The sequence below is a fragment of the Thamnophis sirtalis genome, unplaced genomic scaffold (genome assembly GCF_051295495.1).
Source record: "Thamnophis sirtalis isolate CommonGarterSnake01/CBP01778 unplaced genomic scaffold, rThaSir2_p1.2 scaffold_15, whole genome shotgun sequence".
NCBI lineage: Eukaryota > Metazoa > Chordata > Lepidosauria > Squamata > Natricidae > Thamnophis > Thamnophis sirtalis.
Window position 1 is genome coordinate 47,280,276 of NW_028261395.1, and position 26,828 is coordinate 47,307,103.

General features: G+C 51.0%; 1 long non-coding RNA gene across 2 annotated transcripts; it reads left to right on the top strand.

Annotated features, from left to right (window-relative positions):
• LOC148042626 (uncharacterized) lies at window positions 1-26,828 on the top strand. 2 transcript variants are annotated; one of them, XR_015695172.1, is made up of 3 exons: window positions 1-601; window positions 23,392-23,483; window positions 26,689-26,828. It is a non-coding gene; the product is annotated as an uncharacterized LOC148042626 (long non-coding RNA). The 2 variants fall into 2 exon arrangements; XR_015695171.1 differs by lacking the exon at window positions 1-601 and adding an exon at window positions 9,503-9,729.

A 26,828-nucleotide genomic window follows, 5' to 3' on the forward strand; every position in this document is an offset into this window, starting at 1 on the left:
AGCATCCCTTGAGGGAAGGGGACTGGGAAGAGGAGGGGGCTTTCTGGAACCAGTGTGGAGCTCCTTGGCCCTGCTTTTAAGCCAGGTGCCCGGGGGGGGGAAAACCCAAGACTCTGATGGTCTCTGCTGGTGCAAGAAGAGGAAGGGACAGGCTGGCCAGCCACCCGTGCCGGCAACCGGTTGAGCGAGAAATGAATTTTAGCTCCTGAATTCACAGGTGCCCTTTGCTTCGCACAGCCCTTTGCAGAGGCGTCTTGTGTAGGCTGGTGGTTTGCTCGGCCAAAGGCCGGGACGCTGTGCCCCTGAAGAAGTGGGCCAAAAAAAAAAAGGGGTTCAATTCAGCCTCTTCCCCCGCGTGGCAAACCCGAGAGGGACCTTCGTCACTTAAGCCGCACGGTTTAAACCAGGCTTCCCTCTTCCAGGTAGGGCTGGCTGGTTTTGCAAAGCAAAAAAACTGAACCTTCCTCCCCCCCGCCCTGTGTGAGTTGTGTGGCCCTCTGTGGCACCCCTGGTCGCTTTCGGCAACAGAGGAGACGGACGGGAAAAGAGGTGAAACACACACAGCCGGGCAGGATTTGATGCCCTCGGGATGGAAGAAGAGGTAAGAGGGATGGGGAGAATGGACACCCAGGGATCTTTCATGGCCCCTGAATTGTGCACGGGGTTTTTGGGGTGGGGGGCACAGAAAGGATATAAGATTTTGCTTTATTATTTTAATGTCTGGTGGTTTTAATGTTTGTGAGCTGCCCAGAGTTTTCTCTGGGGAAAATGGGAAGGATATTAATTCAATAAATTAGAGGATCATGATGAGGATAGATAGATAGATAGATAGATAGATAGATAGATAGATAGATAGATAGATAGATAGATAGATAGATGTAGGTAAGTGTGTAGGTAGGTAGGTGGGTGGATGGATGGATGGATGGATGGATAGATAGATAGATAGATAGATAGATAGATAGATAGATAGATAGATAGATAGATAGATAGATAGATAGATAGATAGATAGATAGATAGATAGGGATATAAGATAGATAGATAGATAGATAGATAGATAGATAGATAGATAGATAGATAGATAGATAGATAGATAGATGTAGGTAAGTGTGTAGGTAGGTGGGTGGGTGGGTGGATGGATGGATGGATGGATGGATGGATGGATAGATAGATAGATAGATAGATAGATAGATAGATAGATAGATAGATAGATAGATAGATAGATAGACAGACAGACAGACAGACAGACAGACAGACAGACAGACAGACAGATCCATGGATGGATGGATGGATGGACGGACAGACAAGATTCGAATTCGCTGGCTGGGGAATTCTGGGAGTTGAAATCCGGACATCTTCAAGTGGCCAAGGTTGAGAAACACTGCCCTGAAGGGAGGAGAGGAAGCAGTGAAACTAATGAAGGAGAGAAGCAGATCCTAGAATTAGGGAGGAATTGAACAATTAATCAGTGGAGCGGTTTAAAAAGTTGTGGGTGCTCCCACCACTGGAGCCCTTTAAGAAGAGTGGAAAAAACCATTTATCCAGGATAATAAGCAGGGGGCTGGACTAGAGGACCTCCATGGTCCTTTCCAACTCTTAGGCTGTACTCTTTATTGTGAGGTCCATCCTCAAAATAAGGAGGAATTTCCTGACGGTGAGAACAGTTAAGCCATGGAACAGCTTCCCACCAGACGTTGGAGGGGGAGGGGGGGGTCTCCATCACTGGAGGTTTTGAAGAAGAGGACAGCCTTTTGTCTGAAGTCTCCTGCTTGAGCGGGGTGTGTGGGTGTGTGGGTGGACTAGAAGACCTCCAAGGTCTCTCTGTTAATCTCTTGTCTGAGATGGTCTCCCCTTCCCAAGAGGCCTTCATTTGGGCAGGGGGCAGATTGGATGGCCTCAGGGGACCCTCCCAGTCCTAACATTGCTCCTCTGGGACTCCCTCCTTCTAAGGTCTTGGCTTGTAATGGCGGGGGGGGGGAGTGGGGGGATCAGAGGAAGATGAAGAGAAGAGCTAATGCACCAGACTTGGTCGGTTGCTAAGACCAAGTCAGGAGATCCTGGCCTGTCGGCATGGAAACCAGAGATGGAGGCAGTGTCCAGGGGGGGCTGAGAGGGGGGGGGGCTGACCAGCCTTGCCTACCATGGGGGAAGGGCTGCTGGCAGGCACCGGGACTGGCCCTCTGGCACACAGGGACAAAGGGAGAGTTTTGCAGCATGCTGGGTGTGTGTGTGGGGTCGACCGGCCGATGGGGGGGCCTCGTGGGGGTCCGAGAAAGTCCCAGCGAGCTTGTTGTTTTGCAGAGACCAGAAGTGTGGGAGAGCATGAAGTCAGGCGGACGGCCTAGATGGAGGTAACGCACAGCGGCAAGAATTAAATAAAACTTCCGTGAAGCAGATCACGTTCCCCAAGAAGATCAGAAGATTTGGGTTGCCTCTAAAAGCTGTGGGTGCACCATCACGGGAGGTCTTTGAGAAGAGAAATGGACACTCACCTATCCGGAACGCTCTCTGGTTTCCTGCTTGAATAGGGGGTTGGGCTAGAAGACCTTCAAGGCCCCTTTCAGCTCTGTTCTTTCTGTAATTCACTGAATTACAAGAAGGGGGGAAATGCACGGTGCAATCAGGTTTGAAAAGTGTGTGTATCTATATATTTTATTTATATATATAAAAAAGACACACACGTTTGGAGACCCAAAGCAGAAGACCAGAGTTGGAAGGGACCTCGGAGGTCCTCTAGTCCAACCGTTTCCACGTCCGATATTTTCACCTCTGCCAAATTTTCCAGCGCTTTAGGGCGTGGGCTGGAAGCGTGGGTGGATGCTTGCAAGGTGTGTTTTTCTCCCGAAAATCCCGGTGCGGATGGATTGAGACATGTTTTATCCTGCTCGGCTGGGTTTTTTTTCCCCGATCTGGGTGCTTGCAAAGATAGGGCACTTTTTGGAATAATGGGTGGGTTTGCTGTGGAAGAGGCCCCTCCGCGTCTCTGCGCTGGGGATTGGCAAGCGGTCCCTCGCCCGTCGAAGGGTCTGAAGTTTTAGGAGCTGCAAACATGCAATGGAGTTTTTGCAACATTGCAAAGAAAAAGCTGGAATTAGCTGCGGGCTTTGGGTGGCGCACACCCATTGCAATCCGATTAATTCATGGTGTGCTTAATTTCTGGCTTTCCACGTCCCTCCTAGTTTCTTTTATTTGGCCCTGCTGTTTTCCTAGCTTTTGCTTTCTGAAGAAAGTGGATTCCATCCCTTCCCCATCCTGGGGGAATAACAGAATGGGAAGGGACCTTGGAGGCCTTCCAGTCCAGCCCTCCAGGGCCATTTCAGACCATTGGCTGTCCAAACTAATCATCAGCAATCAGTCGACTGATTAATAGGAAGAGAAGGAGGAGACACGCAACAGTGAGGTGGGTGGGCTCAATCAAAGCAGGGTGTGAGGCTCCTTTGGAAGATCCGAAGGGTCAGGTTGGGGATGGAGGAAATATATCCAAGAGGTGACGCCCACATGATGGACCTAATCAATGAGGCCCCTTCAATACATCACTGAGGCGTTGAGCTGTATGAAATGTGGGGATATGCTTCCCCGGGATACTAAATGCTAAACACGGCATCCATCTCTGGTCACCACAACACACAAAAAAGACGTTGTGTCTCTGGAAAGAAGGCAGAGAAGAGCAAGCAAGAGGATTAGGGGCCTGGAGGTTGAATCATGCTAAGAACAGTTGCAGGAATTGGGGGCGTCCGTTTTAAGGAAAAGAAGGCTCAGGAGGGGCATGAGAGAAGCTTTCCACTACTTGAGAGGTTGTCACCAAAGAAGAGGGGGGGGGTTGTCAACCTATCCTCCAAAGCCCCCGAAAGCAGGACAAGAAGACCCAACGGATGGAAACTCATCAAGGAGAGAAGCAAAGTGGAATTAAGGGGGAAACCTCCAGGCCAAGAGAAGAATTAATTGGTGGAATGGCTTCCCTCCAACGGTTGGAGGGAAGCCATTGACTGGAGGTTCTCAAGAAGAGACCGGACAATGCTGGAACATTGGCATAAGTCTATAAGGCAGTGTTTCTCAACCTTGGGGACTTGAAGTCCCGTGGACTTCAACTCTCAGAATCCCCCAGCCAGCTATGCTGGCTGGGGGATTCTGGGAGTTGAAGTCCACGGGACTTCAAGTCCCCAAGGTTGAGAAACACTGCTATAAGGTCTCCTGCCTTGACCAGGGGGGTGGACTAGAGGACCTCCAAGGTCCCTTCCAACTCTGCTACTGGTTTTTTTCTGCCGGCGTCTCCATTTCTGGCCCACGCCCGTGTTCCCATGATGCTGGTGTGCTCCTTTGATGAGGTCATGCCTTGAGTCATGCTTTCTGGTCTATGAACAGCCGTTGCATCAGCCAGGTGCATGTTTTCCTGTCCAGACTGCCTCTCTTTTGGCCTCCTTCATTCTGAGAAGGAAACCCACTTAATTCAACTCAATTTTATTACAGCTAAAAAAGCCCCCCCCCCTACCCCAGCCGCTTCCAGACACAATTTAAACCTGGCATTGGACCAAATGGTTGAGCGCATAAAATATTTAAATCAACATTGCATAAGAAACAATTAAAAAGGGGGGGGGGAAGAGAAGTAAAAGCCGGTTGAAGTTTTATATTATATTTATATTCCTGAAGCCAGACAGACTTTTATCAGGGTTGCAAGAAGAATCTTCACATGCCTAGCTATTATCGTTTATACGCATGATGAGCAGGTTCTTTGGATCCCAGAACCAGCCCGTGAGGTTCTCTTCTCTCTGCAGGCAACATTCCCCAGATTTAAACTAGGAATGGTGGCTTGCATAGCTTGACTGACTGAACGATGGCCCTGAATTCACAGGACCCACTAAACCACGTGGGAGACAAAATTGAAGATTTTAAAATTCTTGCAACCATCTTTGGAAACTATTTCCCAGCTTAGGCTGAGTTGTTTGCCAACACAGATGTAAAGTTTGCTCATGCCGCCTGGAGCCGATTCCTGCCCTGGCAGAATTAACAAAATTGGACGTTTCCTCTTTTTTTTTTTTTTGCCTTAATTAAGGAGAAAAAAAAGTTGGCAATGGAAAGTTTGAACAAGCCTGCATAATTGGCATTAAGTGGTATATATAATTGGATTCCTTGGCATCTCTCAATTACACAATCCATAACTTTCTGGAATAGGGTTTAGCCCCTGGGTTGAACCGGTTTTGTTCTGTTCTGGGGGTTTTTTTTAGTTGGGGGGGGGGTGTTGGTTTTATTTTTCCTCCCAGACTTTGTATCGGGAATTACGGGCAAGAAATAACGAAAACGGGTTGTTTCCCGAGCCTTCAAAATCATAAACCCTGTTTGGGAAAAGTTAGACAAACTTGAAGCAGCTTTACTAGATCTTATCAAAATTGCTCAGATGAGTCTATGTAGGGACATCCGGTGTGTAACTGTGAGGCCTCCCTCTATACACAATTCGCCAATTGGCCTTGTGGGGACTCCAACACTGGAGGTCTGTAACGGCATAGTGCCTGCTGCTTGAGAAGGGGGTTGGACTAGAAGACCTCCGAGGTCCCTCCCAACTCTGCTATTCTCCTATAATCCCAGATCAATTCACCAATGGAACGGCTGGCCACCAGAGGCTGTGGGCGCTCACACGCTGGAGGTTTCCAAGAAGGGCCTGGGCAGGATGCTGTAAGGACCCCTGCCTTGTTCCTGGGGGTTCATAAATTCCTAGGGCTGGAAGGGACCTTGGAGGTCTTCTAGTCCAACCCTATGTGCAGACTGGGGGAATCCTGGGAGTTGAAGTCCACACCTCTCAGGATGGAGGAAGGCTGATGGGGTTTACTCAAAGGGGCAGGGAGCCCATCAGTTTGCAAGTAAGCCATACAAACAACTAGCTGGAGACACGAGAATTTAACCAAATTCTCCTATAAAAGGAATTTGAGAGCCCTGGGCCGAAAGGGGTTTGTTGCGTGAGGTCAAATTTCCTGCCCAGTCTAGTTTTTTGGTCTATTTTGTTTTTTCCTCCTCAGGACATGACAGCTTTGATTGTCATAAAAATCTACTTCCTTAAAAGGGAATTTCATTATTTTTTTATTATCTCCAGACAATCCCCATCAGCTTCATCTTTTTCCGGGCATGTGAGTCTCTCTCTCTCTCTCTCTCTCTCTCTCTCTCTCTCTCTCTCTCTCTCACTCACACACACACACACACACACACACAGAGGCTTGTTGGTGGTAAATTGTGCCAGCTGACACATCGGCTGCATGATTCCCAACCGTTGTTTCCCTCGAAGCTGCTGCCGGCAGTCGGAGGCCTCCTGACCAAGAGACCTGTTGGATCTGGCATCTCTTTGCTGACCTTCTCCCAAGGCCAGAACCTGGGCCAGAAGGAGCCGGGGGGGGGGATGGGACACTTTACTTACAACATCTCGTTTAGCAACCGTTCAAAGTTACCACGGCCCTGGAGAAAGAGATCGTTTTTCACAGCTACGACGGCTGCAGTGCCCCCCCCCCTCTGGTCACGTGACCAATTCGGACGCTTGGGAACCGACTCATATTTATGACGGTTGCAACAGGGGTCATGTGATTCCCCTCTTGCGACCTTCAGTGGGGAAGCCAGATTCACTTAACGACCGGCCGGCTAACTTAGCGACAGAGATTCACTGAACGGCTGTGGCGAGGAAGGCCAAGAGAATGGGGCAAAACCCACTTGGCTGTCTCGCTTAGCAACGTACATCTTGGGCTCGGTTGCGGTCGTAAGTAGAGGATGACTTGCATTCGTGCCATAATTGCCTTCAGCCAAATCACCTCCTGGGTTTTTAAAAACAGACGGGCATCATCACAGCGTTATCGACCGAGGATGGGCTGAGATCTCTTTCGGGAGCAGCAAAGAGAAAATGCTTCTTACAAGCCTAACATAAATGGCTGCATTAATAGATTTCTTGGGGAAGAGACGTTTCAGCCAATAAAATGGCTCTGCGTGCGAGGACCGTTCTGCGAAGGGGGCTGACCGAAATCCCCAAAGGATCCTGAAGGTCACTGGAGGATCGGTGGTTGGTAAGCACGAGAGTCTGCCGTTTGAGAGGCTGAAGTAGATTTACCATTTGGCTCAGCCTCGCTGGCCTCTCCAGAGGTGTGGAAGGCGTTACTTTGACAATCTAGCAACTTGGCTGATTGGGTCCTGACGAGTGAGTCACTTCCTCTCTTGTTTTCAGAAGAATTTTTAAAACGTGCTTGGCTGCAGGGACCAATTTCCCCTTTGGGGTTCGTCACCTGCCATTTAGGGAAAAGCCACACCAGGTTGGGGGGGGCAGGGGGAGGAGGAAGAAATGTATTTATTGAGTAGAATACAGTCGCTTGCACTCATGCATTGCACCCAGCAGCCCCTTGTCTCTCTTCTCAAACCGAAAGAGAGTGAACTAAATTTCTGACTTTCAGAAGTGAGTCATGGAAGTGAAACAAATCTGTAGTTAAATTAAAATTAGACTTTCGGGCATAATTCCCACCCCATGCTTGCAATATGAATAGAAGTTCATATTTTGCATTGCAAAATTTCCCCGCTAGTCAGGAATATTTGGCAGTCCGGTTACAGAATGACAACAGAAAAAAAAACTATTAGAAACTAGACCAAAAGGAGATAAAAATGGTTAGAGGCAGATTCCTATTTTCTCTATTATATGGGGAGGTTTTATGCCCTCCGGCCGGAGATTTGTGAGGATTTTTCCACTTGATCCTGAGATTTTGTACTAATTCTCAACTTTGGTTCGAAGGGAGCCCAAAACAAACTTCCTGTTGCCATCACAAGTGTTAAAACAACAACAACAACGCCAATTACACATGGAATAATAAAGAGAATACAGATATTCCTCGACGTAACAATCACCACTGAAGCTCTGTTGCTAAGTGAGACACTGGTGCTTCTGCCCCATTTTGCAACCTTTCTTGCTGCAGTTGTTAAGTGAGTCCCTGCAATTGCTAAGTTAGTGACCCGGTCGTTAAGTGAATCTGGCTGCCCCGTTGACTTTGCTCGTTGGAAAGTCGCAAATGGGGACCGTCGTAAGTGTGAGCCAGTTGCCCAGGACCTGCATTTTCAATCCCAGGTTAAATGCTGCAAAGGTCATAAAACCATCCTAAGTGGCTTTTTTCGGTGGTTACTAAAGGGACAGCCGGAAGTTGAGGACTACCTACAATGGTGATTGTCCAAGGCAGAGACATTTGAAGAAAGGGCCTGTCGAGAAAGCTTCCTTGTTGACATTACGGGAAGATAATTGCCAAGCAGACGGGCTTAAAACAGAAAACCACGCTGAGTGATATCGGAAAGTTTTTAAAAGGGAAAAAAAAACCCACCCAGGAGGAGGAAGGGGAGTTTCACAACAGGGTCCCAAAACAAGAAAGTCCTGATAGGAACCACCGGTGTGAACCCACCCCCACCCCCGGGCGCCCGGAAGGAGAAGGGAGCAGCCCCCTCCCCAGCTAGGGTAACCCCTGGGGAGATTTCCAGAATTGGGATTATTCACCAAGACAATTGTCGTTATTCCTGGTTGTTATTAGTCACCAAATTTAGCCCGGTGGGTGGGAAACAAGGTACGCCTGCTTTGTAAATGCCGACCCTGCGAGGGAGGCCAGGACGGGTGTCTTCTCTGCAAGGGAGACGCTGGGAAGGATGATGGCACAGGCCCAGGTGGTGGCTCCTTCTCCTTCTTCTTCTCCGCCTCTGCATCGCCCATTTGATGGGAAGCCAGGATTTATTTATTTATTTTAAAAAGGTGCCTTTGTGAATCCACCATCGGGGCTTGGTTGGCAACGTGTGAATCGGGACTGTGGGATGCTCAGCTTGCTTGCAACGCTGGCTTACTGCAAGAGGGCAGAGAAGTTAGCAAAGGGAGTTATTTTGGGGGGCCCCTTTTAAAACAAATTCTCCTCCAGGAGCGGCTTCCCACAGAGGCCAGCAGGCAGGGCGAAGAGGAGCGCTTAGCTACTTTCCATAGGGAAATAATCCCCAATTAGAGCCATCAGGCGTGTCTGCGTGACGCACAGGCCATTTGTGGCAGGTGAGCGAGGGAGGGAGGGAGGGAGGGGGGGAGGGAGGACGCAACTTCAACTCCCAGAATCCCCCAGGCACCGTCCCTCTCTCTCGACGCTGGGGAGCGGGATGGGAGGGGGAGGGAAGCCAGAGCCTGGTCGGCTGGGGAATTCTGGGAGTTGAAGTCCTGAAGTCTTCAAGGAAAAGGGCTCAAAGGGACTCTTGGCCTGGATTCTTCGGAATTAACCTGGCTAACTCTTTTCCTTGAAGACTTGAAAGAGTTAACCGGGTTAATTCAGAAGAAGCCAGGTGGCGCACACCCCCTCTGCGTCCCTGCATCCGGGAAGGGGTTCAACCTTGCGGGGTTGGTGTTCTGCCTCCCGGGGAGGGGGGGTTAGGGCGGGAGAGCCCCCAGCCCTGATCGCAACGCCCTCCCGGAGGACCAGAGACCCCCCCCTCCTCGCCGGCGTGACGTCAGCACCGCGTGAGCCCCACCTTCCCCCCGCCCCCGCCACACCTCCACCGCCGGCCAATCGCCTCTTAAGCCGCTGCCGGGCCTCGCATCGCCGATCTTGCCGCTCGCAACTTCGCTCCGAGCAGCCGGGAAGCAGCCTCAGCCCCGAGAAGCGCCCCGCTCGCCTCTTCCGTCCCCCAGCAGCGCTGCAGCAGCGGCTGACGCAGCCTTGAGCAGCCGGAGCGGCCAGAGCACAGCCATGGCTTCCGAAGGGAAGGTGAGCCGGGCGGGCGGGCGGCGCGGTTTCAGGACCCTGGACCAGGCGCCGGCCGGAGGGACTCAGAGCGGAGCCGGGCTTCGCGCGGTCCCCGACTGGGTGAGGGAGAGGAGGAAGGGAAAGAGAAGGAGTGATGGGGGCGGAAAGGAGGAGGAGGGATGGAGGAGGAGGGTTGGAGGAGGAGGAGAAGGTTTGAAGGAAAAGGAGGGATGGAAGAAGAGGAGAAGGAAAAGAGGAGAAGGGATAGAAAAGGAGGGATGGAAGGAGCAGGAGGAGGAGAAGGATGAAAGCTGAGAAGGAGTGGAGGGGGGAGAGGAGGAGGAGCGCGACTCGGAGGGCGAGAAGGAAAAAGCGGCTCGGCGAAAGGAGCCGAGCGCTCCGCGGCCTCTTCCTCCTCCTCCGCCCTGCCAACTTGGAAGCGCGGCAGATCCGGGTTGCGCGGCCGGGGAAGGGCAGGGAAGGGTGCCGGGGCCGGGTCTCCTCTGGGGAGCCTCCCTGCCTCTGCCCCTTCCCGGGAAAACTTCCCATCCCGTCTCGTCCTGGCCCTTTGCGCGCAACTTCGCCCCCCGTTTTGCGAGATAGTTGGGGAGGTCCCGTCTTCCTCCTGCGTCTCAAAGCCTCTCGATGGAAATGGCAGAAGGGAGTCCCGCTAGCTGAGTTGGTTTTTTTGGGGGGGGTCTCTGGGAGTTGTTGCTTGGCCTGAGAAGCCACCGAAGACTAATCAGGATGAAAGCTGGTGTAAAGTTGGTCTCTAACCCTGGAAAGGCTGAGGGTCTGCATAGTCCTTGTTCTGGATTGGGGGTTAAGATTCAAAGGATTCCCCCCCTCCCACTGTGGCCGCCAACATTGGCAAGCAAGGCGGGGTCTCCATCAGGACCCCCCAACTGCGTCCACACTTTCGGCTTACGCTTGGCCAGGAGAACTGAGTTGGCAAGCAGCGGGCGGCAGAAATCAGTTTGCACGAACCAATAAAACGAGCTCGTTGAGTCTGAGAAGGGGCTACTACAAGAGAGCCGATATTTTTAGGCTGTGCGGTGCTTGTTCAGGTGGCGGCTCGACGTTTATCGTTTTTATTTATTGGGCTGCTAAATTTATTTGCGGCCTGCCTGTTTTCAAACGACTAAATATTTTTTTTAAAGAAACTTTTGTGTTTCATCCTTTTCTGAGTTAAGGACTTAGGTTAGGGAAAGAAAAGCCATTAAAAAAAACCCCCTTAATTGAATTTTTAATTCTAATGTTAATTTGTATATTTTGTTCTATTGATTGGTTATATTATTCAGACCCCTGTTTTGAGGGAGATGGGCAATTTAGAGAGAGAGAAGAAAGGAAAAGGAAGGAAGGAAGGAAGGAAAAAGAAAAAAAAGAGAAAGCAGGGATGTTTAACTCAGCAGCAGGCTGAATTTAGGAAGAAGGAAGGAAGAAAGAAAGAAAGAGAAAGAAAGAAAGAAAGAAAAAATCAGCAGGGATGTTTAAGTCAGCAGCAGGCTGAATTTAAGAAGAAAGAAAGAAAGAAAGAAAGAAAGAAAGAAGAAAGAAAGAAAGATAAAGAAGCAGGGATGTTTAAGTCAGCAGCAGGCTGAATTTAGGATGAAAGAAAGAAAGAGAAAGAGAGAGAAAGAAAGAAAGAAAGAAAGAAGCAGGGATGTTTAAGTCAGCAGCAGGCTGAATTTAAGAAGAAAGAAAGAAAGAAAGAAAGAAAGAAAGAAAGAAAGAAAAAGAAAGAAGCAGGGATGTTTGTCAGCAGCAGGCTGAATTTAGGATGAAAGAAAGAAAGAAAGAAAGAGAAAGAAGCAGGGATGTTTAAGTCAGCAGCAGGCTGAATTTAAGAAGAAAGAAAGAAAGAAAGAAAGAAAGAAAGAAAGAAAGAAAGAAAGAAAGAAAGAAAGAAAGAAAGAATTTAAATGAGTTTAAAGCCTCGGTTGTATTTGCTTGGAAGCTGCTTGTTTAAAACTCAGAATTGCTGGGTTCCCCCCCCCCCTTTTGTTTTAATTTTTACTTTAAATTATGCCAAGTATGAAATTGCAGGAGAAGGATGAAAAAAGGGGGGGTCTTTTAACTCCAGGGCTTAACTGGGGGTGGGGGGGTGAATGGCCCAGGGCTGCCACCTTTGTTGGAGAAGAGCAAAGTTTTCCTAACCAGACTTGAGCCAAACTTCTGCCTGTTTGGGGGAAGGTCTGAGCATCTCTTTGTCCACCTTTATACTCCGAAGTGGGTTTTCCAGGCAGGGGCTCCCAGGGGGAGGGGAGGGGTCTTCAGCCCTGCAGCTGGGAGGAGAGGATCCTTTTTTCCTGGGTGACTCTGGCATCCATGTTAGGCCCACGTGCGCCTTCGTCTTCTTCTTCTTCTGTTTTAATGTGCTGAAAGCCAGCGCATCCCTTATCATCAAAAGATACTTGAAGTTGTGCCCCAGCCTCAGCGGAAGTGGTTCAAGGCTGCTGCTGCGGGAGTTATGATGAGGAAGACAGAAAACAGTAAAGGCTTTTGTTTTTGTTTCCTCATCTGAAGCGGCACGCGGGGGTCTCAAACGGGCTCCTTTGCTCTGGGTTGCAGGGACGGCAGAAAGCCAACTCTCAGCACCCCTTGTGCAAAAGAATAACATTTTATCTGAATGGCGGAGGGTTGGACTAGAAGACCTCCAAGGTCCCTTCGGACTCTTGCGATTCTGTGTTCTTGTGGAGTAGGGACTTCTGCTTCTGTTCTGAATTTGCACACTTCGAGGGGCTTCCCCACAGCAGCCCAGCTCCCTTTTGAACCTCCTGGTTTCCTTGTAGCTTGAAGGAGCCAAATTTTCCGCTATTTCCAAATGTGGCATTTTTTTCCTTCTCAAGGGCATTTTACCCAGCTGTCTCTGGTTCTTCCTTTGGCCTCAGTTTCTGGAGTTCGTCTCCCCTGCTTGGCTGGAGAGGGAAGCCCCCCCACCCCCACCCCTCGTGTAAGTGGCTGAGCCCACGGCAGAGGGCTTTGGAAGGGTGGGCAGCTTCTGCTTCTTCGGCCCACCCACCCCCTTTTTACTAAGAAGAATGGTGTGTCCGGCCACACAACCCTCAGCTCCACAAAGCCGACCAGGGAGGGACCACGAGGGTGGCTGGGAAGAGCCGGACTGGAATTTTGGCAGAGTCTGGATGAAGATCTGGGTTTGGAAGGGCTTGTGGGACGACGTGACAGTCAGGAGCACGCCACTGCGTATTATTTTCCAGGGGGGGAGGGAGGAGAGCCCCCTTTGCGGAGAGAAGCATGCGCTCTCCCCCTCCTCCCTCTCTGCTCTCGGCGGAGTCTAGGAAACAGATGCAAAACAGCCTCTCTTTCTTTTTTGAAGGAGGCGAGGGGGAGATATATATATATATATAAATATAAATATATATTTAAAATTTCCTTTTCCCAGCCCCTTCAAAGAGGCTGGGGAGACAATGGGGCTGGCTTTGATCTCCGAGGCAGAGAGGCCCAGGGACTGAGGGAGCTGCCCTTCCCGCATTGTTGGGGGAAAGGAGAATAATAATAAATATTGGTGAATGGGTGTTATTGTGCCTTGCTCGATTGCTCCAACCGTCACTGGGCTTCCCAGCGCTCCGGCCGGCTAGAGGGCCAGGGAAGGCGCAGTTGGAAGGCTGCGTCTGGTTTCCGTCACCACAATAGGGAAAAAAGATGCGGAGACTCTGGAAAGAGGGCAGAGAAGGGCAATCAAGATGATTAGGGGGCCGGAGGGTAAAACATAGGGGGAACGGTTGCAGGAACTGGGGATGTATAAGGGAGAGAAGGACTAGGGGGTGACATGATAGCAGTCTTCCAATATTTGAGGGGCTCCTGCAAAAATGAGGGAGGAAGGCCAACCTATTCTTCAAAGCAGCAGACGGTAGAACAAGAAGCAATGGGTGGAAACTAATCCAGGAGAGATGCAACCTAGAAGGAAGGAGAAATTTCCTGACAGCGAGAAGAATGAATCAAACTTGCCTTCAGAGGTTGTGGATGCTCCATGCACCAAGAAGAGATTGGACAAACATTTGTCTAGAAAGGCGCAGGGACTCCTGCTTGAGCAGGGGGTTGGAGTAGAAGACCTCCAAGGTCCCTTCCAACTCTGTTATTCTCTAATCCCAGGCAAATTAATTAATGGAAGTCTCCAGAAGTTGTGGGTGCTCCATCATTGGAGGTTTTGGAAGGTAGCCATTTAACCAGGACGGTGTAAGGTCTCCTGCCTTGAGCAGGGGGTTGGACTAGAAGATCTCCAAGGTCCCTTTGCAGTGCTAGGATTCTATGATTCTGAGAGAGATAAAGGCACACGCCAGATGGAGGGAAGGGGGGAAGCATGGAGGGACGGATGGAATAGAAAGCCTCCTGGGGTTGGGTCGTCCTCCATCGCTGGAGGTTTTTCAGGAACAGATGTGGACTTCTACTCCCAGAATCCTCTGCAAATGATAGGAGGGGAATTCTGGGAGGAGAAGCCCACGGAGCAGAACGTGGTTCAGGCCTCATGGCTCAGCCCGCTTCTCGCCTGTTCAAACGTGACTCTTTACCCAGCCTGAACCTCAACGGCCGTTTGTGGCTGAGTCAGAAGGAGAGGCAGCTGACTCAGAAACCGTTTCCTCCACTTGGCCCGATTTGCGGGTTCTCCCCCCCCCCCCGACTTTGTCAGCCGGGCCTGCCCCGTTGGGAATAGGCACTCTGCACATGCTCAGGAAGGCGATTCTCCATGAGCAGATAGCCAGGAAAGCAGCTTGTTATTTTTCTCACTGCCTTTATTCAACCTCTGATCTTTTCTTTGCGGGGTGGAAAGAAAACGGGAAACCTCCTCGTTCAACAACGGCAATAAAAACGGCAGAAGCAACAATATGGTGGGATGGGAAGGGGAGCAGGGACGCCATTGGAGGGAAACGGCAGCCCTGCAGAAGAGGGGAAATCCTTCGGGATTGGGCGGCATTCAAACGCTATTAAACTTTGAAAACTTTGGAACTTTGAAATGGTGCCGTGGGAAGAAAAACGTCCGAGTTCTGGAGAGGTTTCGGAAAGTGGTTTCGTTTGAAAAACCCCTCTCCGTGGTGCTGAAAGTGGGCGTCTTAGGGTTGGCAGATGGGGAGCCACCCTGAAAAAGTCTCTGCTCCCAGAGAACCCCCCTCGGCACCCCATTCAGGAGGACGAGACAGGAAATAAAGTCCCAGAAACTCTCTTAGGACCTTGGCAAGTAAATTTGGAAAAAAAGTTAACATTAACATGCCAGAGCACGGCTGGTGCCCCCTTCCCCCCCTCTTTCGCCTTACTGCCTGGCATTTGAAGATAGACTGCCACGGAAGGTGGACGTTCTCTTGGCCACCAGCCAGCATCCAGATCCCCTGTCCAAGCTGTTTGTCCATAACGTGGCTTGTTTTGGGCTTAGCACAGCGAAAGTCTCTTTTGTGACGTTCAGCCTTGTTGGCATTATTGGGGAAATGGGGAGATTTTACTACCAGAATTGAGCATTTGCTGAGATAGGCTACTTATTTGATTAGGGAAAGGGTCTCATTAAGAGCCGTTAATGACTGGAAACTCCTTCTGTTTAAGATAGAAAATGATCTTAATGGTTCTGCGGTTTCGATGATTAGGGGGAAAAAAATTGATTAATGAAAGAATTGTGATGTAATAGTGGCGAGTACAATTAGAAGCGTCAAGAGAATTTTATAACTTCTGAGATATAGGATAGAGATTAAAATATAACTGCTGAGTGGAAGATCAGAAGCCAGTTTGGGGGGTGTGTGTGTGTGTGTGTGTGTGTGTGTGTGTACATACATACACACATACATACATACACTATACCTATTTTTTTCTCATTATTTATATGGATCCATCCATATTTCTTAACTGCTTGCCTCACATTATCTGTTCTTCTGTTTTCCTTTCCTTATTTTCTTTCTTTCCTGCTTTCTTTCTTTTCCTTTCCTTTGTTTTTTTTAAAGATTTCTCACTTTTTCACCTTTGAATGTATTTTCTATTATCTATGTACAATATTTGGAAATAAAAAAAACTTATTTTTTTTTTTAAAGTTCACAGGGGCTGTGTGGGATCAGTTCAGGAGACTTAAGTAATTTATTATTATTGTTATTATTATTCCTGGGTGGAGTAGCAATTTGAAATATGGCTGGCAAAAACACATCACCCTGTAGGCATGTTTATTTTAACTTTTTTTAAAAAAAGTGAACAGAATGACAATGAACAGGGAATTTATCCTTTCTCTTTTCTCTTCCCTTTCTTTCTTTTTCTTTCTTCCTTTTTCTTCCATTCTTTTTTTCTTTCCCTTCCTTCCTTCCCTCCTTCCTGTCGATCTACCTACCTACGTTCTCTGTTGTTCTTCTGTCATTCTCTACTCCGTAAGAAAGGTCCTCCTGCTTGAGCAGGGGGCTGGACTAGAAGACCTCCAAGGTCCCTTCTGACTCTTATATCCTTCTGCCACTCTGTTCTTCTATTGTTCCCCCTCCCTGAAGCGCGGATTGGTAGAATTCAAATGGGACCCTTCCCCCTTTGGAGACCCTGCAGCCTTGTCCATGCCTGCATCACGTAACGGCCTCTACGATGGTCAGCGGGCGAAGAGAAACTCGTCGGCCGCTGCAGGCCAAACAGGGACATTGTGTGCCCGCTGAAGAGCACCAGCCACTCACTGGCTGCCAGGACATGCCTCTCCCCCCCCCCTATCCACCCCCCCTGCCTGGAATCCGAGGCCGGTGGACGTGGGCAGATGCACCCAGTCCATGCCTGCTCATGCATAAAACTCCCCGAAGGCTGACTGGCACAAGGGGGGTATCCACCGTGCCAAACTCAGCTCCCGAGATGCGCTACGTGGCCGCGGAGGCGTAGGAGAGGTGGGATTTCAAGCCTGGGCATTTTAAAATCTCCTTCCTGGGCCTCTGGAGCCAAGGGACCAATGCCCGGGCACGGGGTGGGCGCCTGCCTGTAGATTGGGGCCCCCTTTTTCCTCAATTCGGGGTTTTTTTTGGGGGGAAAGTTTTGCAAGAGAATTTATGACTCCCTAGTTTGTTCCTTATTTATTTGTCCCAGTGTGGTTAGACACAGAAACCGTTTGTCTCCGCTGCAGAAACTCTCTGCAAAACAGACAAAGTAAAATAATAACAATAACAATAACAATAAGAATAATGTAGTCCTTGGCTTATAATGGTTCATTTAGCGACCGTTCAAAATGAAAGCGGCGTGAAAAAAACATTAGGACTGTTTTCACACTTACGACAGTCACAGCTTCCCTGTGGTCACGTGATCAAAATACAGACACTTGGCAACTGACTCGTATTTATGACAGTCGCAGTGTCCCGGGTTGGGGGGGAAAGGTCACATGATCCTCTTTTTGCAACCTCAATATCCGCGGGGAAGCCAGATTGGCTTAACAACCACGTTGCTAACTTAATAGCGGCAGTGATCCACTTAACAACGGTGGCAAGAAAGGTCGTAAAGGGGAGAAAAAGCAAGTGTTTCCCTTAGCCACCAAAAATTTGGGCCCAAATAGTGTTTGTGAGTGGAGGACTACCTGTGCAGAATAATGACAGAGTGGGAAGGGGCCTTGGAGGTCTTCTAGTCCAGTGTTTTTCAACCTTGGCAACTTGAAGATGTCCGGACTTCAACTCCCAGAATTCCCCAGCCAGCATTCGCTGGCTGGGGAATTCTGGGAGTTGAAGTCCGGACATCTTCAAGTTGCCAAGGTTGAGAAACACTGTAATCTAGTCCAACCCCCTGCTCAAGGAGGACACCCATTTATTTATTTTATTTTATTTTATTAAACACATTTATATGCCGCCCAATCCCGAAGGACTCCGGGCGGCTTACAAAAATAAAGAGAAAAAAATACATAATGACCATTTCCATCAATTTATTAATCAGAATAGAGCTGGAGGGGACCTTGGAGGTCTTCTAGTCCAGCCCCTGCTCAAGCAGGAGAACCAGGGGTTTTGGGGGGGGGGAGGATCAGAAGCCTCTTGGTTTGTATCAGCCCACCCTGAAATCTCTCCGGGGTCCTTCAGTCGCTCTCGGCTCTCCTGGGAGGCTTTTGCAACATCAGGTTACCTGGGAGGGTGGTTGCTACAGCCACAATCCCCGAGGTTGTTGTTGGTGTGCTTCCCGTGGTCGGGTGTGTCACAGACCAGCCGTCTTTATGGGGGGGGCAGTCCGAAGAGGCTGTTTGGGGAATGGGAGGGGGCCGTTTCCACTGGATTAACCCTCCCACTTTCCCTGAATAACCCCAGCAACATTTTTTAAGAAGCCTCATTTGCAGGTGTATCTGCCGCCTGTGATACAGGGAGTCCTTGTTTAGCAACGGGGCGGAGTCACAAGTGGGAGAATGGGACCGATGGCTAGTTCTCGCACTTACGACCGTCGCAGATGGTCAAAATTTGGGGTGCTTTTAAGAGCCCTGTAGTTATGACGGCTGCAGCCTCCAGGGATCACGTGACCTTCTCAGCTGCCTTCGGACAAAGGAATTAAATGGGGGGGGGGAGAGAAGCTGATCCGTTTTACAACCGTGTGGAACTCGCTTAACAACTATAGGGATTCACCGAACAAAAAGAATTGTTTAAAATGGTAAAATGAGGTTGGAATCGCTCCAAAGTGCCCGGTTTGGTGATGGAAATCCTGGTCCTGATTCTGGTCGTAAGCCAGGGACTACCAGCCTTTACTGAGGCCAACAGTCCTGTTGCTAAGTGAGACAGCCGTTCAGTGAATTTTACGACCTTTCTTGACATAGTTGTTAAGCGAATCACTGCAGTTGTTCAGTTAGCAACCTGGTTGTCATTAAGTGGATCCGGCTTCCCCACGGACTTTGCTGGGCAGACAGTCACAAAACGGATCGGGTGACCGTTGCAGGACAGCTGCGACCGTCATAAATAGGAAACAGCTGCCGAGAGTCTGAATTTGGACCGTGGGACCCGCACGGGGGGGGGGGGGGTGGAGGAGGCTGGAACGGTTGCCTGAAGAACGGCCCCGAGTCCCTTTTTTTCAGTCCCGTCGTAACTTCGGTCAGTAACTGAACGGTCGTAGGTCGAGGACTGCCTGTAGCCGTCGTGCAGTGGGAGCCTGGAGCCCGGGGGAGGCTGAAGGGGTTAAATGTGTAAGCGGCTTAAGGTTGCAGGAGGGAAAATAGCTGGAGGAGGCCAGGCGTCTTGCAGGGCGGGGAGAATTTTCTGAACAAAGAACCTGTTTTCTCCCCCCCCCCACACACACACACTTCTTGTAGGCGGGGGGGGGGTGTGTGTGTGAAAGAGGAGGGGAGTTTGCAAACTTGACAGTTGTGTTGTAACCCAGTGGAGGCGGCTGTTGTGTGGGGTTGTGTCCCGGCCTGCTCTGAGCAGTGGGGGGGGGGGGTGTTTAAAGGGACGGGAGTCACAGCAGCCGCTCTGAAGGGCTGTGGGGAGGGGGCCTTTCCAAGCGAATTGGGGAGGGGTCGGATTGTCACATTTGCTACTGGAGGGGGAGCAAAACCGGTTGTGGAACCAGACCCTGGCAGGGAGCCCCATCCGCATCCCCTTCTCTCCCACCCAACACCTCAAAGTCTAATGGGGGGGTGAAAAAAGGGACCCGGGACTCGCACTTGTGACCATCGCAGTCTCCCTGTGATCAAAATTCAGACACTTGGCCACTGACTCGTACTTGTGACGGTTGAAGCATTCCGGGGGGGGGTTTCACGTGGTGCCCCCCTTGGCGACCTTCTGACCAGCCAACTCAATGGAGGGGCCGGATTCACTTAATGACCGTGTGACTAACTTAGCAGCTGTGGCCGGAAAGGTGGAAGGCCGAATAAATGGGCCTTTTGTCTCTTGCTCTCCGAATCTTCCTGCAGAGTCTCTTCTTTACCCCTGCAAGTTTCATGGTCCCACAGGCCTCCTTCACCCCCGGGTGGGGGAATCGGATGCCAGGAAGGCGAGATTCGCACCTGGGCCTTCCTGGGTCTCAAGAGCTCCTCCTCCTCCTCCTCCTCCTCCTTGGCCCGAAGCATTAATCCATCGTAATCATAAAGTTTGCCGTCAGGGAATCTGCTGTGTCATTTTGGGTCCCTGGCAAAGCATGTGATTGTGGTTGTGTGCATTATACAACTGGGAGGCGGAGGGAGGGGGCCGGGCCTCGCGCTAAACCTGGAGTGTCTGCCGCTGGCTCTGGGCCAGCCGTGTCATTGCTCCCTTCCCTGGAATCGAATTTGGAGATCTTTACAGCTTCCTCCTTCATCACCGTCAAGCAGGCAGGCGGCCATGAACAGCCTCCCTTGAACAAACAACAACAACACACACACACACACACACCCCGTTCCTTTTGGTTGGTAGGTTAAATCCAAGGCAGAGCATGGCAGGGCCCTGCCCGGTTGGCCTTTCTGAGGAGGGGGTGGGTGGGTGGGTGGGTGGGTGGGCGTTGGGAGTGGGGGCAGAAGGCTGTTTTGTAAAGGAGCACAACGTTTTTATCTTTATTTTGTAATTCTGAACGTTCACTTTTTGGGACTTTGGCCCTTTGGGGTTATTTCCTTCTTTCCCTCCTTCTCTCCATCCCCATCTTCCTTCTTCCCAGTTTTTTCTTCCTTCCCTCTCTCCCAATTTTTAATTCTCTCTCTCTCCTTCTTCCCTCCCTTCCTTTATTCCTTCCTTCCCATTTTTTCCCTCCTTCTCTCCATCCCCATCTTCCTTCCTCTTCATTCTCCAGTTTTTTCTTCCTTCCCTCTTTCCCAATTTTTCATTTTCTCCCTCTGTCTCTGTCTCTGTCTCTGTCTCTGTCTCTCCTTCCTTCCTTCCTTCCTTCCTTCCTTCCTTCCTTCCTTCCTTCCTTCCTTCCTTCCTTCCTTCCTTCCTTCCTTCCTTCCTTCCTGTGTTCTTTGCCCCGTGGTGTGATTTTGGGCTCAGCTCCTGCCTTCCCTTCCATGGGGTGAGGGGACAAAGGTGGATTCGCAGGTGCCTGTGTGCCTTTGATGTTGAAAGCACAACCACACCTGTCAGTAACCAAAACAAAGGGAGAGTGCGAAAGCCAGGCGGGGAGTCGCAGGGAGTCGGGAGCGGCACATCCTGGCCAAGTGGCACAAGGGGCGGATTCGGCCCCCCAAGGACGGACTCCAAAGTCTCCCAAGGGCCGTTTTCCAAGGGTCGAATTTTCCTCTTCCTGGCTTTGATGTTATTATTCTTGTTTTCACTGTGCACAGGTGGTCCTCGACTTACGACCACAACTGAGCCCAGAATTTCTGTTGCTGAGCAAGACGCTGGCTGTGAAATGTAGGCTGCCGCATTTTACAACCTCCCTTTGCCAAAGTTGTTAAGTGAATCACTGCAGTTGTTAGGTTGCTCCCACGGTCATTAAGTGAATCTGGCTTTCCCGTTGACTCTGCTGGTCAGAAGGTCGAGCCCAGGACACTGCGACCGTCGTAAATACGAGTCAGTCGCCAAGCATCCTAATTTTGATCCCGTGGCTAAGGCGGGGTCCCAAGTCCCCTTTTTCCAGGGCTGTTGTAAACTTTGGACGGTCACTAAACAAATGGCTATAAGTCGAGGACTGCCTGGGGGAGCCTTTCCCCCCCTCCCCCGCGTGGCAGGACCCCTTCCAGGGCAACTTTTCTGCCTCGGTGGCCCAAGAGACGGAATCCAGGAGTGGTTTTCCCACGGTCCCTCGGCCGAAGGGTGGGAGCATCTTTGAAATGTTTTCCCCGCCGTTCTGACCCCCGGACGCCTCCTTGTTTTGAAGGAAATGCTCTCCTTGGGACGTGGGGCGGCTTAGGAAAACAGACCCCTCCCCTTCCTTCTTTTCAACTTGGACCGACCACCCGGCCCATGGGCCACTCCTTCCTTCTGAAGCCCTGCCAGGCTCCCCTTGGGGTTTAGGGAGGGTCCGGACGGAGCCCCTTTGATGGAGGCCACGCCAGCAACCTCCCCCGTGGGGCTCCCTTCTCACATTCTTGGTCAGGGTGAGCCGGTGTGCTGGGCCGGCTGTGGGGATGATGGGCTTGTGACCTCCTATCCCCACTGGTGGGTGGGACTCCCAAGCAAGTGCTGAAAATGCGCAGCTTGTCAGGGGGATTTGAACCCTGGGCTTCTTGAGGGAGGCCTGCAGCCAGGTACGCCCCTCCTTAAGGGAGCAATGCTAGTCTAGAAATGGTTTGTTGAACTATATATATATATGTATGTATGTATGTGTGTATGTGACGAGCCTTGTGACGAGCCTAATGACAGAGAGTGGAAGTGTGACCTTCCTCCCACACTTGGGCATACCAGGGGTTGTGACTTTAAGTATATATATATATATATATATATATATATATATATATATATATATATATATATATATATATATATATATATATATATATATATATATATATATATATATATATATATATATATATATATATATATATATATATATATATATATATATATATATATATTAATCGAATAAAATAATTTGTGGCTTCCCATCATAAACCGAGCGTGTTGCATGGAGCAGATCAAACGCTGCGTTTATAGTTTGCCCACCAAGTTCTACAGATCGTCCTCGTTTATCGGTGGCCTCGCTTAGCGACCATTCGCGCTTACAACGCTGGCAGAAAGGCAACCTTACAGGCAATCCTCACAGGGATTTACGGCCTTGGCAGGAGATGGCGTCCTTGCTGGGTTCGGCTAACGACTTCTTGGGTGGTTCAACCGTGCAAAGTTTCCGGGACTTGGGACTCAAAACAAAAAAAAAAATATTGAATGGTTTTGTGGAAAGAAAATGAGGGGGAAGAAGTTTCTCCAGCTTTTGAGGCCTGGGGTTTTTTGGGGGGGGGGGCGGGGGTACGGACCTGCTTTCCCCCTTCCCCATCCCTGGCCCCAAAGGCAGCCGGCTTGTGCCCGCGAGCTGGGCGCAGGGAATTGCAAAGCAGCCTAAGAGCAGGCAGCTTGCCCCAAATCCGATTCACGCGGCTGCCAGCTCAGCCTCCTCCTCCGTCCGTCCGTCCGTCCGTCGATACCCTTTGGACCACAACAATGGACATTCAGAGCGTGAGAACTGGAGCGGGGCATGGGGGGCCGTCAGAGCCTCCCAAAGCCGCTTAGGTCAGCTGGCGAGAATTGGATGCCCGGATTACTGGCACGGAGCCGGACCGCGCTCACCTCTCGTAACCGGCAGCCCAAACAAGCCCTGGATTGATAACCTGGTTAGGTGGAGGGGGGGGGAGGCTAGGAAGTTGGAAGATTGGCGGGAAAAAGCTGGCTTGTTTCTGTGGGCAACCTGGCTTGCGTTCAGGGAGCGTAACTTGGTTTTTCAGAAGCCCCCCTCTTTTTTTTAATTGTTTCTGTCAAATCCTAACTTAGGGAGAGCCAAGGCAAAGCACAGGCAGTCCTCAGTTTAGTGACGGTTCAAATGGCACTGAAAAAAGTGACTATAATCTTGCAAGTCTGATGATGCTGTTGCGCTCCCCCCCCTCTTATACCCATGTGAAATATGGGGGGGGTTTCTACCTGAACCGCTTCTGAATGTCATCCTGTAATTCTGGACTTAATAAAATGCTCCGGACCCCAATTCTGTCTCACCTACGGTCACTCTTGGGGGTCCGAGGTCACTCAACGGTGCCAACTGGGACGTGCTGGTTGGCATCGGGGCTGGGTGGCGTTTCCCAGTTCCACCAGTTGCTGCCCTGTTCTTTGCTCCCCGTTTGACTAACCCTGGGGTGGGTCTCTTTCTTCGTCCCCGCAGATGACCGCCCCGTTGCTGCTGGCCGTCGGGGTGCCGTGTTGGGGTCCCTGCAGTTCGGGTACAACACCGGAGTCATCAACGCACCGCAGAGGGTAAGAGCCGCTGCCGCCTCGCACCACGAGTCCCACCGCCGCGTTGTCTTCTGGCGGAAGAGCCAGCTGGCCTCAGCCGCCCACCCACCCCCGGGAGCCCAACGGGTCGCGGATGAGCAGCACGTGCACAAACCCCCTTTACGAAGTGCTGTCACGTAGTTGTGTCTGTGTGTCTGTGTCTGTGTTTGTTGCCACTGGAGTTTCGGAAGACGGTTGCAAGTAATTATTTTTTTTTGGGGGGGGGAAGGTCTGTCGTAAGTTCAAACAGGGGCTGTCTGGAAAACAAGGTGTACTCTGCAGACCCACAATCCAGCTAGTTAGTTGTAAGTAACTAGTTGCCAGCTAGTTAGTGCTTCTGCAGCCCTAGTAGCCTGTGGGGTGAGTGTGAGCTCTTCCTGTCTCTGTCAGACAAAAGGCTGCCCGCTCTCTTCTCAAAAGCCACCCACAACTTCTGGTGGCAGGCTGTTCCCCTGGTTAATTCTTCTCCCTATCAGGAAATTCCTCCTTAGTTGCTTCTCTCCCTGAAGAGTTTCCACCTGCTTCTTCTTCTCCTCCTGCCTTCTGGTGGTTAGGAAAAGAGGTTGAGCCCCCCTCTTCTTCTTTGGGGCAGCCCCAGAGATATCGGGAGGCTGCTATCCTGTCCCCCCTGGTCCTCCTTTTCATAAAAAAAAAACATTTGTCTGTGTTCAAAAGACGCCTCCCTTCTTCAACACAACCCCGGCCTGTGGGTTGGGCTAGGTGGGGGAAAGAAAGTCAGGAGAAGAAGATTGGAAACGAAAAACAGATGAAGGGAACGGCGATGACACAACAGTGGAACAAGCAGGTCACGGGTTCGATTCCTTGCTTTCACCCGGGAACAATGGAGCCCCACTCAAGGTGCCTCCTTCGTCCCCCCCTGACCGGGACTCCGCCTGCCCTCCGGCCAAGGACAGGAGGCCGAAGTTCATTGCTTGGCTGGTTGCATCATCCTCCGGCAGCCTCTTGGCCAGACTCCCGCGCCCCAGGGAAAGCGACAGGGAGGCCTTGGAAGAGCTGCCTAATCTGGGCTGGGCGCTTCGGATCGGGAGCTCCCTGCTCCCTGCCCTCCCGGGGGGCTTTGCCTTCAGCCCTCCAAAGGCTTGGAGGAAATGCTGATTCGGAATCGGGGAGGACTAGCAAGGAGGCAGGCTGGCCTTCTCCCCCTGCGCCCAAAGAGATTTGATGTGTGGCGTCTTCCCAGCGGATGGTGCTTAAGAGCCAAGGTGGCGCAGTGGTTAAATGCAGCACTGCAGGCTACTGCTAGATCAGCAGGTCAGCGGTTCAAATCTCACCGGGCTCAAAGGTTGACTCAGCCTTCCATCCTTCCGAGGTGGGTAAAATGAGGACCCAGATTGTTGGGGGCAATATGCTGACTCTCTGTAAACCGCTTAGAGAGGCCTGAAAGCCCTATGAAGCGGGATATAAGTCTACTGCTATTGCTATTGCTATTGCTATTTTGCTCAACAAACCATGGGTTTCTCTCAGAGGCGGAAGGCGCTGTTGCGCCTTTGAGCCTGGAAAGGACCTGGGACACTTCATAGCGGGGCTGCGGTGCTTCCCCTTCGCAGAGACAGGCGCAAAGACACAGGCGTTGTGTCCGTGCGTCTTCCAAGGAGAACATGGTTACACAGGGCAGGATTGGGCCCAACCCCTGGAGTCCGGAGGAGCTTCAAAGAAGCGGGGAAACCTGCCTTGACCACCCACACCCAGATCTGGGGGAATGCAGCTTCCACCCTGATCCTCCCACACCCACCCATCCTCTTTGGTGTGTTTACACACACACAACACACACAACACACACCCAAAAAGGACACCCTGCTGGAAAGGAAAGCAGGACAAAGAGAGGTGAGCCTACAACAACAGATTGTATGGGCGACTTCCCAGGAGGAGGAAGAGAAGGTGTGAGGAGATGAAGAATGTGAAGGAGAAGGAGAGAACATTTAAGGTGGAAAGTAGGGGAAAGAGAAGGAGGAGAATGAGAGAAAGAAGGGAAGATGGAGGAGGAGGAGGAGGAGGAGGAGGAGGAGGAGGAGGAGGAGGAGGAGGAGGAGAGAAAGGAGAAGGTTAAATGAAGATGGAGGAGAAAGAGGAGGAGGAGAATGAGAGAAAGGAGGTTAAGTGAAGATAGAGGAGAAGGAAGGAGAAAGAGAAGGAGAGAAAGGAGAAGGTTAAGTGAAGATGGAGGGAGGAGGAGGAGGAGGAGGAGGAGGAGGAGGAGGAGGAGGTGGTGGTGGTTGTGGTGGTACGAGAGAAGACGCCCACCTCACCCCGCCGTCTCCTTCCTCCCTTTCAGTACTTCCATCGTGACTCAGCAGCCATCTGACATCTTTCCCTGCCCCTGAGGTCCTATTTCCTCCTGGGTCCCTCTAACCTGCTTGGCCAGGTGCCCGTCCCTCGCAGGCCAGCTGGACCACTGCCACCCTCTGGCGGGAAAAAGACACCGGTGTCCCTCGGCTCCCAAAACCCCAACACCCCAAGATCCTTGGCCCAGGAGAAGCAAGGGGTCAGCTTACACCAAGGCAGGCGGACGCTTGGCCCCTTCGGCCTCCTCTCGTGTCCAGGTCAGGTTCTTCCTGTTCTGAGCAGCCAATGTTTTCTCTGGAAACACCAGCAACGCCCTGGCCTCGAGGGACGGCGGCTGGAGGCCTGAGAGGAGCCCGCCCAGGGTTTTCTGAGTCACTTGGCTGCAACCTCGTGGTTTCATGGCTGGGATCTTCTGGTCCTGCTGGAGATGCCTGGAGGCAAAACGTTTGGCCTTCTACCTGTGTCCTTCTCACCAACCGTCTGCCTGTGGCAACCTTAACCTGAACTCTCCTTGACTCAGAAGAACTCCAGGAGGTGTTACCCCTAAGCCATAAACGAATTCCTTAGGCTGAGCCACACAACCCTGAAGCATCGTGGCTGGCTGGTGACACAATGTCTGGTGGAGCAAGCGAAAGGGGAAGAGAGAGAGAGAGAGAGAGAGAATGTGTGTGTGTCTAAGGTTCATTACCATGATGGGCGGCAACCCCATGAATGGAAAGCATCCATCATCTCAGGAGGCTTCCTGGAACTTCTGGGGAAGGCCATCTTTGTGGTGTCCCTCCCAAGAGAATCCTTCTGGAGGAGGTCTGATGGGTGGAAGCGTCTTGCGTGGGGCAGAAATCTTCTTCTTTCGGCCTTAGTAGAGTCCTCCTCCTCTTTGCAGGTGATAGAAGAATTTTACAACCAAACATGGTTCAACCGATACGGGATGTACATCACCCCGGGCATGCGGACCACTCTCTGGTCCCTCTCAGTCTCCATCTTCTCCGTCGGTGGGATGTTTGGGTCGTTCTCCGTCGGGCT